We start from the raw sequence: 14,660 nt of genomic DNA, 5'->3' as shown, positions 1-14,660 counted from the left end.
AGAAACATGAGCTAAAGAGACTTTCTCTGTAACCATAGGTTGATCATCCCCAACTTCCCACAAAGGCCTTTCATTTCCATCTGGAATGAGTATAGGATAACCTAGATGGGGCAGCCCCTCAGTCCCCAAGCAAAACTCTTGACATTTGCCTAATTATCTTTTCTCATCATCAGTCATTTCTTGAAGTCTCGGCTTCATTCAGATGCCAGGTATTTCTGAAATTAATCATGTCACTGAAAGCGGCATCTTTTCATGTAAATGGACTTTATTATCTCGATCAGAAAAGCCCCTGCTTTGAGCAGCAAAAGCCCATTTGTAGGGAAACTGTCTGAAATCTGACATGCTGTCTTCCCAAGAAAGATTCTTACTGTTAACCTCCCAGCAAGCACCAAGCATCCGTCACTGTGAACTTGTGAGTGTGAGTGCGTGTGTGCTTGTGTGTGTGTGTGTGTGTGTGTGTGTGTGTGTGTGTGTGTGTGTGTGTGTGTAGCTGAGAGCCTGGGGTTGGCTGCATGCTAATTTACCCCATTGTTTCAGGGTGACTGCCTTTCCAGTATTTAGGAACAAAGCGTTTTTGCATAAACCCTCACATACAATTATTTTATATTTACTTCAAAGGCCATCATTCTATCTTCATTGCAACTATATTAGGGGACAAGCCACAGCTTCTTTGTCTCATTGTAAAGGCTGCAGATTACAGACAGGGTTTAGCAGGATACCAGCATACTCCCCTTTTGTTTGAAGGCATTTTACAAATGTTTGAGGACCCTGCACTGCATCAACACGTGGCTTTGCTCAGCCTCTCTGAATTCAGAAAGAGGAGAAAAATGCCTCTAAGAGCTTGGTAAAGTGCCATCAAATTCAATTTTAAGGTATACAACATTTGCTCCATAAAGGATGGGGAAATGAGGAATAGAAAGCAAGAAATTCTGACTTGCAGAAGTATCACCAAACTGTAACAGGGTCTCTAAAAGGGTTATAAACTCAGCTTCACAGAGCTGGCTGGGATGTTATCTAATTAGCAAGTAGGAGTGCCTGACAATGAACCAAGTTCAGTAACCATTGCCAGTGAAATACCAACCCCCTCCTGTGTGTGTAGTGACACATGGGGAAAGTTCTTTCTACAGCTCAGATTCACTTTTCTTTTGTTCTGCTCTTGAACAACTCAGTGTTAATAATGGGGTATTTTTCCTCTGGGAAGAGTACAGAAGAGTCATATTAATTACCTGCAACCCTCCCTCTTTTGTAGAAATAAAATTAATGTTGTGACATAAACTGACAAAAACCAGGAAATTAAAAGTTAAAGCTGATACTCCTTCCTGATGTTTTTCCTTTTTTGGTCATTGCAAAATGAATATAGTGAAGATAATTTGCTGGAGGAAAGACTTGATCATGGAGTTCATCAAGAAAGAGGAAAAAAACATTTTTTAAATCTCTTTTGCGCTCTTCAATGCCAACTTGGTTTTGAGTCTAACAAATTGAAGCAAGTCCAAAAAACAAACTTACTTTACCTTTTGCTAGGGTTCAGGACCTGACCTGATCCCTGGCTGTATATCTACATCTGTATGGTCAGGGGAACAAGGGTAAATATTTCAGTTCATATTGTCCTAAGAAAGAGATTTTTAAAACATTGGTTGGTGGATAAGAATGGTCTTTTGTAGACATTTCACATGATTTCCCACTGATAAATGTTGTTTACTTTGACAGAAAATTTTAAGCATTTTTTAAGTCTTACTAGGTTCAATATTACGGATAATGTAACAGGGATTGTGTGTTTCCAAGGCTGTTAGTGCCAGTTTCACACTTTATTCAGGTTTCCTTAGTTTTTATCTAATGTTTTAAAAGTACCCCCGCTTTAAGAGGTAAAAATTTTATGTATAAAATAAACTACAAGGATATATTGTACAACAAAGGGAATATAGCCAATATTTTATAATAACTATAAATGAAGTATAGCCATTAAAGATTTTGAACCATTATATTGTACACCTGTAACTTACATAATATTGTACAGCAACTATACTTCAATAAAAAGTATCCCACTTTCTCTTAACCACTTCATTTTCCTAAACCAGAAGTCTTTCTTAAACCAAGGAAAACAGAAACCTAGTCTTCCTAGTCTTCAGAAAGGCTAAGTAATCATTTTTTCATTCTTTGAAACAAGACACACACTCAAGAAAATCAAGAATGTCTTAAATCAGAATCAGTAGAAAACACAGATGGTCTGGAATTTGGAAATACAGTTTTGGAGTGTTCCATTAACAGTCAAAGTCCTATAGGAAAAACAAATGCAAAAATCAACTTCTGAGAGGCTGTATTTAAGAAAAACCTCAACCCCTCCATCCCCATCCTTTTGTAGTGTTTGAAGATTAGCCAAAAGGGAGAAAAGGGAGTGTAAATTCAAGGAATGAAGCTCTAGGCTGTAGGCCAGAAACTGTGAACATTCATCTTCCCCCCTTTGCTGAGAAGAATCTTTCTGGGGAAAAAGTTCCATGAGGGGCTTGTACTTCTAAGGACTTTCCTGAACTTTACCTTCCTCTTTGCATCTGCCTTCAGTCATATCAATCTTGGGTTCCTGTCATCTTTTTGCTTTACTCTCACAAATACAAATGGCTTACTCTTGTGCAGAGGAATGCCCTGTTCCGCCATCTTTTCTGTTCGGGTATATCATTTCCACTCTATCTTACTTTGCGACAATACCACCACCTCCTGGGCCACTCATGATTTCCATAGCTATCTGCACATATCAGAGCAGGAAGTTGTTAAATTTCATAAAGAATTGTTAACCAGAGTAATTAGATTATAAGTTTCTTGAAGACAGGCTTCTCGAATACAATGACAATTCTTACAAAATCAATTCAAATGGAAAAAAAATGACATGACAAATAAATGTAACATGGTATCCTGGATGGGCTCCTAAAAGAGCAAAAGCACATTAGATGAAAACTAAGGAAACCTGAATAAAGTGTGAACTTGGCACTAACAACCTTGAAAACACAAAATCCCTGTTACATTATCTGTAATATCGAACCCAGTAGTACTTATAAAAATGCTTAAAATTTTCTCTCAAAGAAAACAACAATTATCAGTGGGAAATCATGTGAGATATCCATAAGAGACCATCCTTATCCACTAACCAATGTTTTTAATCTATTTCTTAAGAAAATGTGAACTGAAAATTTTACCCTGTTCCCCTGACCATACAGATGTAGATATACAGCCAGGGATCAGGTCCGGTCTCAAACCCTAGCAAATGGTCAATTTTTTTTTTTTAATTTGCTTCTATTTATTTGACTCAAACGAAAGACTGATGGGCAACATGGGTTGTGTTTTAAGGGAAGTGGCATACCTAGGAATTTGGGGAGTTAGCAGTATCTTGGATAGGAAGATGTAGGAGGGTCTTTGACAGCAGGTGCAAATCATCTGATGGTAATTATCAAAGGGGTGCTGTCAGAAGACAAGGAGCAAAGCAGAGTTTAGCTCTGATATCAGTTAAATTAGTCATTAGGAATTCCAAAATTGTTCTGATTTGAAGTCTTATTCCTGGACTGAGTGTTTTTAGGGAGAGGGGCTTTACAAATACCAGGGCCCTCTCTTTCTCTCTCTCTGCAGCTAATTTGGAAAAGTAGAAAATTTTTCCTGCAAAGTGAAGTCAAGACATTAGGAACTGGGGCTGCAGATCCCACCCACAGTATCTGGGGCTTGAGGGCCTTTCTGTGCCATAGTCCTTATCTTTAAAAAGAGTTCAGAGGATGGAACCGAAAATGTAATTCAGCTATGTCATTGGGGAATTTGACATTTCAGAGCTAAAAGTCTATTTCATCACTTTGGGTCCCTATTTCTAACCTGCGAAGTTCCCCAACTCTTTTTGTAAAGAAAAAAAGAAAAAAAAAACCTAAACTATTTTTCTTTAGAAAAGCAATAACATTCCTCAAGAATTTGGTAAGCTACAAGAATCACACTGGAAAAAATTTCTAAGATGGCTCCAACATGGAAGCAACCTAAGTGTCCATCACCAGATAAATGGATAAAGAAGATGTGGCACATATATACAATGGAATATTACTCAGCATAAAAAGAAGTGAAACTGAGTTATTTGTAGTGAGGTGGATGGACCTGGAGTCTGTCATACAGAGTGAAGTAAGTCAGAAGGAGAAAAACAAATACCGTATGCTAACACATATATATGGAATCTAAGAAAAAAAAATGTCATGAAGAGATTAGTGGTAGGACGGGAATAAAACACAGACCTACTAGAGCATGGACTTGAGGACATGGGGAGGGGGAAGGGTAAGCTGTGACGAAGTGAGAGAGTGGCAGGGACATATATACACTACCAAATGTAAAATAGATAGCTAGTGGGAAGCAGCCGCATAGCACGAAGCAGAAACTAACACACCATTGTAAAGCAATTATACTCCAATAAAGATGTTAAAAAAAAAAAAGATGGCTCTAAAATCAAAGTAAATGGCATCTGTCTTGCTTCTCAATCATCCTAAGACCAGTGAATCTGTAGTTTCATTGTCTATCTTAATTTCAAATGAATGACAATCTCAGAATCTGGGAGGAGACATTGGTTGCTTTGCTTCTTTCCTAAATTGGAATAGTCCAAGCAGTATTGAAAACAATTTCACACTATATCCCAACCTCTCCCCAGATCTATTCAAGTTGCAGCCCTGATTACTGCATGAGTAAATGAAATAGCTTGTCAACCTCTGAAAAAATAGTCCGTATATTACAGTCAGGACACCTACATAATGACAATGGGCCTGCTTGTGAAATATCACCTATCAGGGGAAACTTGGGAATATGCATCATTTTGTAGCTTCATATTCCATATTTTCTGCTGCGTATTTCTTTAAGAAGAACTGTGGAGGAAAATCATGCAATTTAGTTATTAGACTATTCTAGCTCTATGGTAGTGTGCCTTGCTTTACATAATAGATATGCTGCTAAAATGTATATGTAAATCCTTCTCTTTTTTTATTTTTTGGTAAACTTGGTCTTAATTTACATTGAATTGTATTGAATTTCAGAAATTGTAGCTCGTTATTCTGAATAGTCTTTCTTTGTTACAGTTACCAAATACTTCAGGATTAATTCAATATATTTAATTCATTGAACATTTTACTATATGTATGCAGTACTGTGCTGAGAATTAGACAAGAGCTGGCCTTGGGGAAGACAAGCTCCTGAGGGAAAGCTATAAAATCACACACTCACACACACACACACACATTTTTTTATAAAAACTGTATTTCTTCATAAGAGCAGCCTAGCACAGTGGTTCAGGTTATGGGTTCCATAGCCAAACTACCTGTGTTCCAGGCCTTGCTCTGTCACTAACTAGCTGTGAGACCTTGGTTATTTTCCTCAAATATATAATGGACATAATAATAGAACCTAGTCAATTATATTCGGAGAGAACAGTATCTAGGACCTAATGGACACTGAGTTAACATTAGCTAATATTGTTTCCTCTTCGGTAAATAGGAATATAATAGTACCTTCTCTATAAGGTGGTTGGGTACATTAGATGGCTTCAGGTATTTAAAGCTTTTTGATGCTGTCATTATTATAATGAGCATTAGAGATGCACTATCAAAATACTATAAGGAACCAGAGAGGTTGGTGGTTAATTTAGATCTAGAGTGTTGGCAAAGGAATGAAGAGAAATCCACAGTTCTCTAAAGGATGAGAAGGATTTTGATGTGCAAAGAAAGTGGAGGGCTTTTCTGGCAGAGACAAATAAAAACAGCCTGAGCAAAGTTCCTGAAAGAGAATAAGGCATTTTGGGTCGTAGTGTAAGGGATGGGTGTGGAGGGCTGTAAGTGAAGGCATAGAAGAGGAATTGGAAAATTAGTTTGGAAATGTGATTTAGATCTTGCTCTCGAAGGCTTTCAGTAACCTGAATAAATAGTTTAACAAATAAATAAATGGGCTTCATCCCTGTAAACATTTTGAAGGCAGTGGAGTTTCTTTTTTTAATGAGAAGAGTCATGTGATGGAATCCATTTTAGATAACGTCGGTAGCGGCATAGAAAGTAAATCAAAGAGAAAAAAGTGCGGAAGCAGAAAGTCGAGCCACAGGAATAATGTGGTTAAAAGATTAGTTAATAAACAGGAGAAAAATAAAGAGGTTGGCAGGGAACCTACAGATCAATGAAACATGTTCGGACCTTATTTGGAGTCTAACTGGAAAAACCTTTAAAAAAACATTTAAGGCAAGTATTCAACTGTAAATATGAGCACTGACTAGAAATTTGATGAATTAAGAAGTTATTGCTATTTTTAGGAGTGAGTATAGTATTATGGGTTTTTGTTTTTAAACACAATCCTTATCTCATAGAGAAAGATATTGAAATATTTATAGATAAAATTACATAACGCACGAGATTTGCTTCAAAGGTGGTTTGGGCTATGGATATCAAGCAGGATTGATTTGGGGACCTAGAAAATGGGTACATGGAATTTGTTATACTCGTCTGTGTACTTCTGTCTAAACTCTCCATAATAAAAGTTTTAAAAAGAAAGAGGAAGAATGCTTTAGCAATGGGCCCATAAAAGAAGCATGGATTTCAGAGCCATGGCAGAGGTAGAAATAAAAAACGCTGGCAGCTATTTGGAAGAAGAGATGGAGAAACAGGATCCAAATTTCATCCCAGATTTCTAGCGTCAGTGACTAGATGGATGATAATGGCCATGACCAAGAAAATAATAATGCGATCTCTCTTGAGAAAGTTCTTTACAGTTTACAAAATGCTCTTGAGTTTGCTATTTTATTTAATCCTCAGAACAGCCCTATGAGATAATACTTCCATTTGACAGATAAAGAAATTAAGGCTCATGAATTTAAAAAATTCAAATAGGGAGGCAGATTTTAGGGTGAAAGAGAGTGTATGGAGACAGGGCCACATTATGATTCTCACAGGCACTAAAGACACTTGTACCTTCATGGACCATTTCCCCCGAAGAGAAATATTAAATTACATTTTATGACTGTGCTGCTACAAAGAATATACTAATATGACATATTAAGACATTTTCTTTGACCTAGAAGTTCCCTTTTTGTTCTAATTTTTAAAGAAATTAGGACATTTTTGTGGGCCCCTAAAAGTATTTTGGCACTTGGCCACAATATGTAAGTTGGCCTTGAATGGAGGGTGAGGACTTTAGGACTCTCTCCATGGGAAAACTTATATTTTTTAGAGTCATCCCCACGAATGGCTCATAACCTGACAATAAAAATTTATGCAAACTTGAAGAGCTCTGGTTTTTTCTAAAATTTTTTAATGTTCTTAATTGATGTATAGTTGACGTACAGTATTATATAAGTTACAGGTGTACAGTAACTTATACTGTTATTCACAATTTTTAAAGATTATACTCCATTTATAGTTATTATAAGGTATTGGCTATATTCCCCGTGTTGTGCAATATACCCTTGTAGCTTATTTTATACATAATAGTTTGTAACTCATTCCCCTACCTCAATATTCCCCTCCCCGCTTCCCTCTCCCCACTGGTAACAACTAGTCTGTTCTCTATATCTGTGAATCTGTTTCTTTTTCATTATATTTTTCGTTACATTCACTAGTTTGTTTTATTTTTTTAGATTTCACATATAAGAAATGTCATACAGTATTTGTCTTTCTCTGTCTGACTTACTTCACTTAGCACCCTCCAAGTCCATCTGTGTTACTGCAAATGACAAAATTTCATTCTTTTTTCATGGCTGAATACTGTTCCATCTTCTTTATCCAGTCATCTCTTGATGGACTCTTAGGTTGCTTCTATATCTTGGCAATTGTACATAATGCTACTATAAACATTGGGGTGCGTGTATCTTTTCGAATTAGTGTTTTTGTTTTTTTCAGCTATATACCCAGGAGTGGAAGTGCTGGATCATATGGTAGTTCTATTTTTAATTTTTTGAGAAACCTCCATATTGTTTTCCACAGTGGCTGCACCAATTTACATTCCCACCAACAGTGTATAGGGGTTCCCTTTTTGAGGAGCTATCTTTTTAAAGATCTCATTCTTGACTGCTTTAAAGAGACATATGCTTTTGTGTTGTGAAAAATCCCCTTAGAATGTTTGTAAGCATAATTTCCTTGACTATAGAGTAATCATTCTCAGTTGACAGCTTAAGTTAAAATGTTGGATGTCAAGATGACACTGTTTTTGCATTAAAATGGTAACTTCTTTAGAGATCTCTTTGTATCCCTTCCCAACCTCCCAGACACACAATGGACATCATGTGAGGGGAACTTAAAAGAATAGAAAGGGGAACATTAAATTTTGATGATTATTCTCTGGCAAGTTAATGTTGGGGTATTGACATCCAGTTCAGAATCTAATTGAAATTTCAAAAGTCTCATTTGAAAAATTCCTGAACACTATTCATAGCCAATAATCTCTTTGAAGATTTTCCCCTCTAAGCACTACTGTAGAGAAAAAACAAAGAAAGAATAAGATGGGGATATATATTGTAGTTCAGTAATGTGTGACTTCTCTATCAGTTATTTTCTTCAAAAATTCTGGTTTGCTAAAGTTAATCATTGCATTATCATATCAGTTACTCATGAAGCTGAACTATAGGCTTTATATTGTTTGGGCGTTCATGTTGCTTGACTGAACTCATAAGTGCTATGCTTTTTATTTCTGAAAAATTCTGTATTATCATAGATTATTGTATCCTGAGGGAACTATTTATTCCTTTTCCTTGTGATATTTCTCATGACTGTAAGCCACTCTCTGATCCTTCACCAACCTCCAAACATAGACACCCAGACCTCTCACGAATTTCTATTCAATTAGTTTTAAAAAATAGCTTCAAACATCCAGACAATGTTTGCATATTTTACCGGAATGAGAAGATTCCATTGATCTTCTGGCTGGACAGTTTAAAATGTCAGATTCTTCTATGCCATGTGAGATAAGGTTTGTTATTTTGCTTTTATTATAGTTATTTTTCTTTTCATTGATAAAATGATTTTTCCAGTTACTAGTTAGTGCATACAAGGTGAGAATCACCCCTGCCCCTCCATTCTTTACATTAGCTGCGTACCCTATTGTCCAGAGTGATACCTCTAGTACATCAGCCATCTAAGTTGTCTTGGGCCCCAAGACAATTGAAGTCAACCCACAAATCGTCCTGCCTAGGGTGGCAAGAATCTGGATCTTGTTATCTAGGAGCTGCTTCTCCAGGAATGAAAAAAATGAGAGCAAACAGAGGCCTGGCTCAGAGTAAAAGTGGCTTTCCAAGAAGATGCTGACATTTTTAGAAGGTCAGAACGGGCAAAATCCAAATTGGAAAAACCATCAACCTATTTCCTTTTTAATTTGTAGGTTTTCATGTCTTTGTTTTGCTACATGTAGAAATGGGTTCAACTTGAGTAGCTTGAAACAATAAAATTTAAAATGGGGAGGGGGTAGAGCAGGGGGCTAGAGAGACTAGCTTGAACAGAATACACTAACATACACACAAATATAAAAAAAAAAAAAACTCCTCAAACTATTGCCTATATTGGGAAGTAAAAATTTATAAAAGAGAGGCAGACATAAAAGAAGAAATTGTTTATTTGTTTGTTTGCCTTTACAAAACCCATTTGGGAGAAGCATCCATATATATACATCAGTTATCCGGCTTGCCCCAGTTACACTGATGTTAGAGATGTCCTTTGTTAGAAATTAATGTGTGTAATGAAGTTTTACATTTTTCATATGTTTTGAAGTATATGAGCTATATTTCTTTTGACTGCATAATTACTTTTTGTACACAAGAAAAATGAGGTGCTTAACCCTAAGTAAATAACCTCAAAACAAACCAAGAGTAATAGTTACATTCTTTTCATCTTCTAGGCTATATACAATAAATATTTCTAGAAACTTTTTATGTTACTTTATTGTGACTTGTTGCCAAAAAAAATAAAAAAAACCCTCAAAAACCGAAAAACGAAAACTCTTTTATTCAATCAGAACTAAGCTCAGACAAAAATATATCCCACCCCATATTGATATTTTGCTCTTTTTGTTGAGAGTAGATACTAATTACAGCTACCAGCTTTTTTCCTGGTTTATAGTAATTTCCAAAGTGTTTTCCTTTTACACTCCAGAGATATCTTTTACTCAGAATAAACCGTTTGAGAAATAAGACGATAGATTTACGACATTTTAAGTAGTTTATTTTTCTGGATAGGTGCTTCCACTAACTCCTAAATGTTTGCAGAGGAGAATGTTATCAATAAAATTATGTTATACTGATCAAAGTTTCTCTTCTTTGCATAAACTGCATCTTTAAGGCTAAGCATTCAGCTGCTTCTAAACAATGGGACTACTTTTTTAATAAAGGAAACCACCTCTATCAGTCACACCTTGAAGAACCAATTTGGGTCTTTAAAAATATTTATGTGGAGGCTGTAAAATCTCAGAGTAGGAAGGGGGTGGACAGTGCTACAAATGCTAACAGACTTATTGAGACTCCTAATCCTTTCTGGTAGTTGGCTCCACTATAATTACCAGCCCGCTTGTTGTTTTCTTTTCCCTCTGCAGTAGCACTTATTATGACCTTGATTTTTTGTAAATGTAGTATTATTGAATTTGGTAACGAAGTTCTAAGCTTTGCCAAGCTTGAGTAAACCAGGAAAATGCTGATATTTTAAGTTACGCATGATGGGCTCTATATAAATATTCATACCATCTATTTTCCCCTCATCTTGAGTAATGACGACTGTAACTCAGGGTTTTTTTAATTAAAAAAAAAACCCAACAACTATATATTTTTTTCTCTTTCTCTGATTCCTAGATGAAAATCTGTGTGTATATGGGTAGGCCTGTGCATATAAATATATAGAACAAGAGAGGAGATGTCATGATCCATATATGAATAGCACTTATCTCTGCAAATTAGAATTCTCAATAATTTTATTATTTCCTGCTTTCTTGGAATTTAAATATTTATGATAAATGATTTTTATTTTCTAATAAATAAAGTTATTAATGCTTTCAAATATTGGTTCTAACTTTCTAATACAATTTGCAAATTAAGTTAAAGGGTTTTTTTTTCAGTCTCTGAAAAATAGAAAGTATTACATTTCTTTGAGAACTTGTGTCTGCGTTGGAGACAGTGGGAACAGATGGGGTAATCTGGTAAGAGTAAAAAAATGCAGATAAAAGATCAGTAGGGATCTGTACCAGGCAATAATCTGCCTTCAAAAAGTTGGAAAAGAGAGAAGCAATATAAATAATTAGAAGAAGATTGATCTGAACATATTGTCAGAAAAAGGCTAGAGTGAGGAATGATGGCAAGGATCTTTCCTTAGTTTAGGAGGTTTGTTTGTTTGCTCATTTATTCGTTTGAAGAACATGCATATAGATAATTTTAGTACAATACCAGCATCAAACACTGAAGGAAGTAGAGAGACTAAAGAGAGAGATTATTTCAAGTTTTCAAGTACTGTGAGTTTCCAGTACTTGAAGTACAGAGAAGGGTCATTCTCTGCAGTAATGGACAAAAAGCCTTAAAATTAAGTGTTATTCCTAGGGAATGCAGTCCATCTGACTGTGCCTTAAAATACAACCTCTCAGGTGAGATAGAGAGAGAAAGAGAATACGAACGAGAGCAGAGAGAGACTGACTCAACTTCTTTCCCTTGTTAGTGAGTATCTATCATTGATACAGAAACTTCTGATCAATCTGGTGGGTTATAGGTGGTCAATAGGCTTGCTTTGTTCCATCTACCTTTGCTAACACTCATACGGGGATGAGGATCCTTGTTCTTGAACTCTATATTTTGCTAAGAGGTGTAACCCAGCATCCCTGTCCACATCTTCCCACACATTCACTTTTAGGATAATGGTTTCAAAGTCTTCAGTGGCTTCCAGTGACCACTGGAATAAGTCCCAGTTTCCTTACCTGGCACTCTCTGCCTTTGCAGCTCTCATCACTCCCCAACACAAACCCGTCTACATTCAGACCAAATTTCTCGCCATTCAGTACCACCTTCTCACTGTCTTTAAATACCCTAATTCATTCCTATCTTTTCAATGTTTCCCATTTTGCCAGAGATACATTTTCTAGATTCATCTGCAACCTACTCTTCCAGATTACACTGAAGACCCCCATAATTCCACACCACACTGAACAACAAACCCCTTCTTCAAACCCTTGCAGATTTGTGCTGAAACTCCATGTATTAGTTTCACTATATCCAAACTTTGATAGCACACTTCTCATCTCTCTGTCTAGATCTAGATCCAGTCTCTTGGAAGATGAGCATCCCTAGGACAGAGAGAAAATGCACAGTGTAGATGCTCCGTACACCCACACTATATGAATTACTTGTGGTTCTTCCTGCTTCCCTCTCATCCTCAACCTGCAGCCGAGAGAACCAGAACACTGTTCCAGAAGTGTAACCTACGTGTTCGCATCTGGTTGACCTGTCCTTCCAGACTGCAGCACTGCAAGCCTGGAGCTTTTCAAAGGAATTAAGCAAAAAGACTCTCTGCTTCTTCAGCCCACTTCCCACGTTCTGTTCCCTTCCCCATGTCCCTTTACCCTGTTCCAGTTGAGACTTGGATCAGTTTAACTCGATGGCTTCCCTTATAGCAATTAAAAAATAACAATTAAAAAATAAGTAACACAAACACTTGCCATTCCTCCTCATAATGAAGGTACTCTTTTTTCCTTTTAGTAAGTAAAAACAAATTTCGCACTTTGGGTTTGTTTACTGGATAGAATCCAAAGACAGAGCTGTAAGACAGAGGACAGAGTCTGAGATGATGACTTGTCTGTTTATAGATGAATAATTGGCCAAGCTTCACTAGTGCTGTGGGATGGTTACTTGCAGGTCTGATATTTATTTACACAATTCACTGAATGTAACAGAGTTTGAAATATAGCTTATAAATATTTAGAAAATATTGTTTCTAAGTATCTGCAGCTTCTTTACAGTGTATCAGGCTATTTATTTTGAAACAACATCTCTTTTTATTGAGAGGTAACGTACATAGCTGAACAGAGATGCATGCAGCATGGAACATAATTAATATCGTGGGGGAGAAAGAAAGGAGACGGCTGTTAGATGGCTGACAATCAGTCCTCCCTCACAGGGAAGGCTTCTTGAATATGCTGATTAAGAATGTTAGCGCTAGATGTGCATTTGAACTTTCTATATTAGGTTGCTTTGATGCAACGATGCTTTAGTAGAAGAGGCACTTGTCTGGATTCGGGGATCAGTAGACCCTCCAGGCCAAAACACTGATGGCGTGGTGATAGATTCCTAAAGTGGCCACAAAATCTTCCCTTTCCTAAATCCATGTTCTTAAAAGCAGGCTTTGCAGCTCCATCCCGGTAGAGGTGGACTTTATTCCTCCAACCCTTGAATCTAGGCTGCCATGATGACATGCTTTGACCAATAGATTGTAGCAGAGGTTCTTCGTACTGGTCTTGAATATATGCCTCAAAAGGCTTTCCACCTTCTCCTCTCACTCGTGAAACCCTGAGCATCTGTCATGCAGATAGCCCGGGCTGTCCTGCTAGATGATGAGACACATGCCTCGTCACTCCCATCACCACAGGTGGACCGCCAGCCAACCCCCCCAAAGTAGAGTCACCTAGCTGACTCTAAGCTGGCCACAGATGCATAAGCGAGCACGGCTAAGACCAAGAAAGCCACCCAGCTGAAAGCCCAGCCCAAACTGAGACCCACAAAATCATAAGCTCAATAAATAATTGTTGTTTTGAGCCACTACATTTGGAGGCAGTTATTTCAGCAGCAAATGCTAACTGACACAAGTGTATGATATCACAGTAGGTCATAACCAATGACCAATGTCTAGGTCATGTGCACAGGGCAACCTTTTTTCTGTATGAAATCAGCAAGTCATTCATTCAACGTAAGTTTATTGAGCACCTAATCTGATTCATTTACTGTTTGTTCAAGGTACTGGGAATACTATCATGAGCAAGACAGACGAAGTTCCTGCCCTCCTTGAGCTTGTATTTCAGTGATTCATAGAGACAATGACAAATAAACAAGTAAATATATAATATGATGTGCAATAGAAAAAAAGTGCTATACAATAAAAATAAAGCCAAGAAAGGAGACAGAGTAAATGGGAAATGCTATATTTCATAAAGTAGTCAGAGACAGACTCACTGAAAAAAAAGATTTGAGCAGAAACTAAAGTATAAGAGTGAGCCATCTGGAAATCTAGGGAAATAGTACTAACTGTCTAATGGGACATTTTAAATTAAAGTTATATTCAAGTTACCCCCCATGAAGACCTCAGTCCAGTTTTCCCTTTGCACCTTTTGGAGTTGATTTAGTAATCTTGCCAGCCCTCGTACCTATGCCATTACCCGATCTCCACATTTTAAATTTAATTGTGAGTCATGTAAGTTACAGAAAAATATTTCTGGTAGGTTGAAGGATTCTCTAATGTTGAGTTGTTAATGGCAGGCAAAGTCATATCTCCATGATTATACAAATGTACTCCTCTTGTGAAATAGAAGTTATTTCTATAGTAGTCTTGTACTCGATTTTTTAAAATATGTGTAGTTAAGGCTCTCTTTCTTTAATCCCTCAGGAATATCACTAAGGTAAAGCAGGGTTTTTGTTGCTGTTTTGTTTATTTTTTTGTTCGAATAAAGAGTAT

Source organism: Physeter macrocephalus, chromosome 12 (assembly GCF_002837175.3).
Source record: "Physeter macrocephalus isolate SW-GA chromosome 12, ASM283717v5, whole genome shotgun sequence".
Classification (NCBI taxonomy): domain Eukaryota; kingdom Metazoa; phylum Chordata; class Mammalia; order Artiodactyla; family Physeteridae; genus Physeter; species Physeter macrocephalus.
This window is presented reverse-complemented; position numbering follows the sequence as displayed.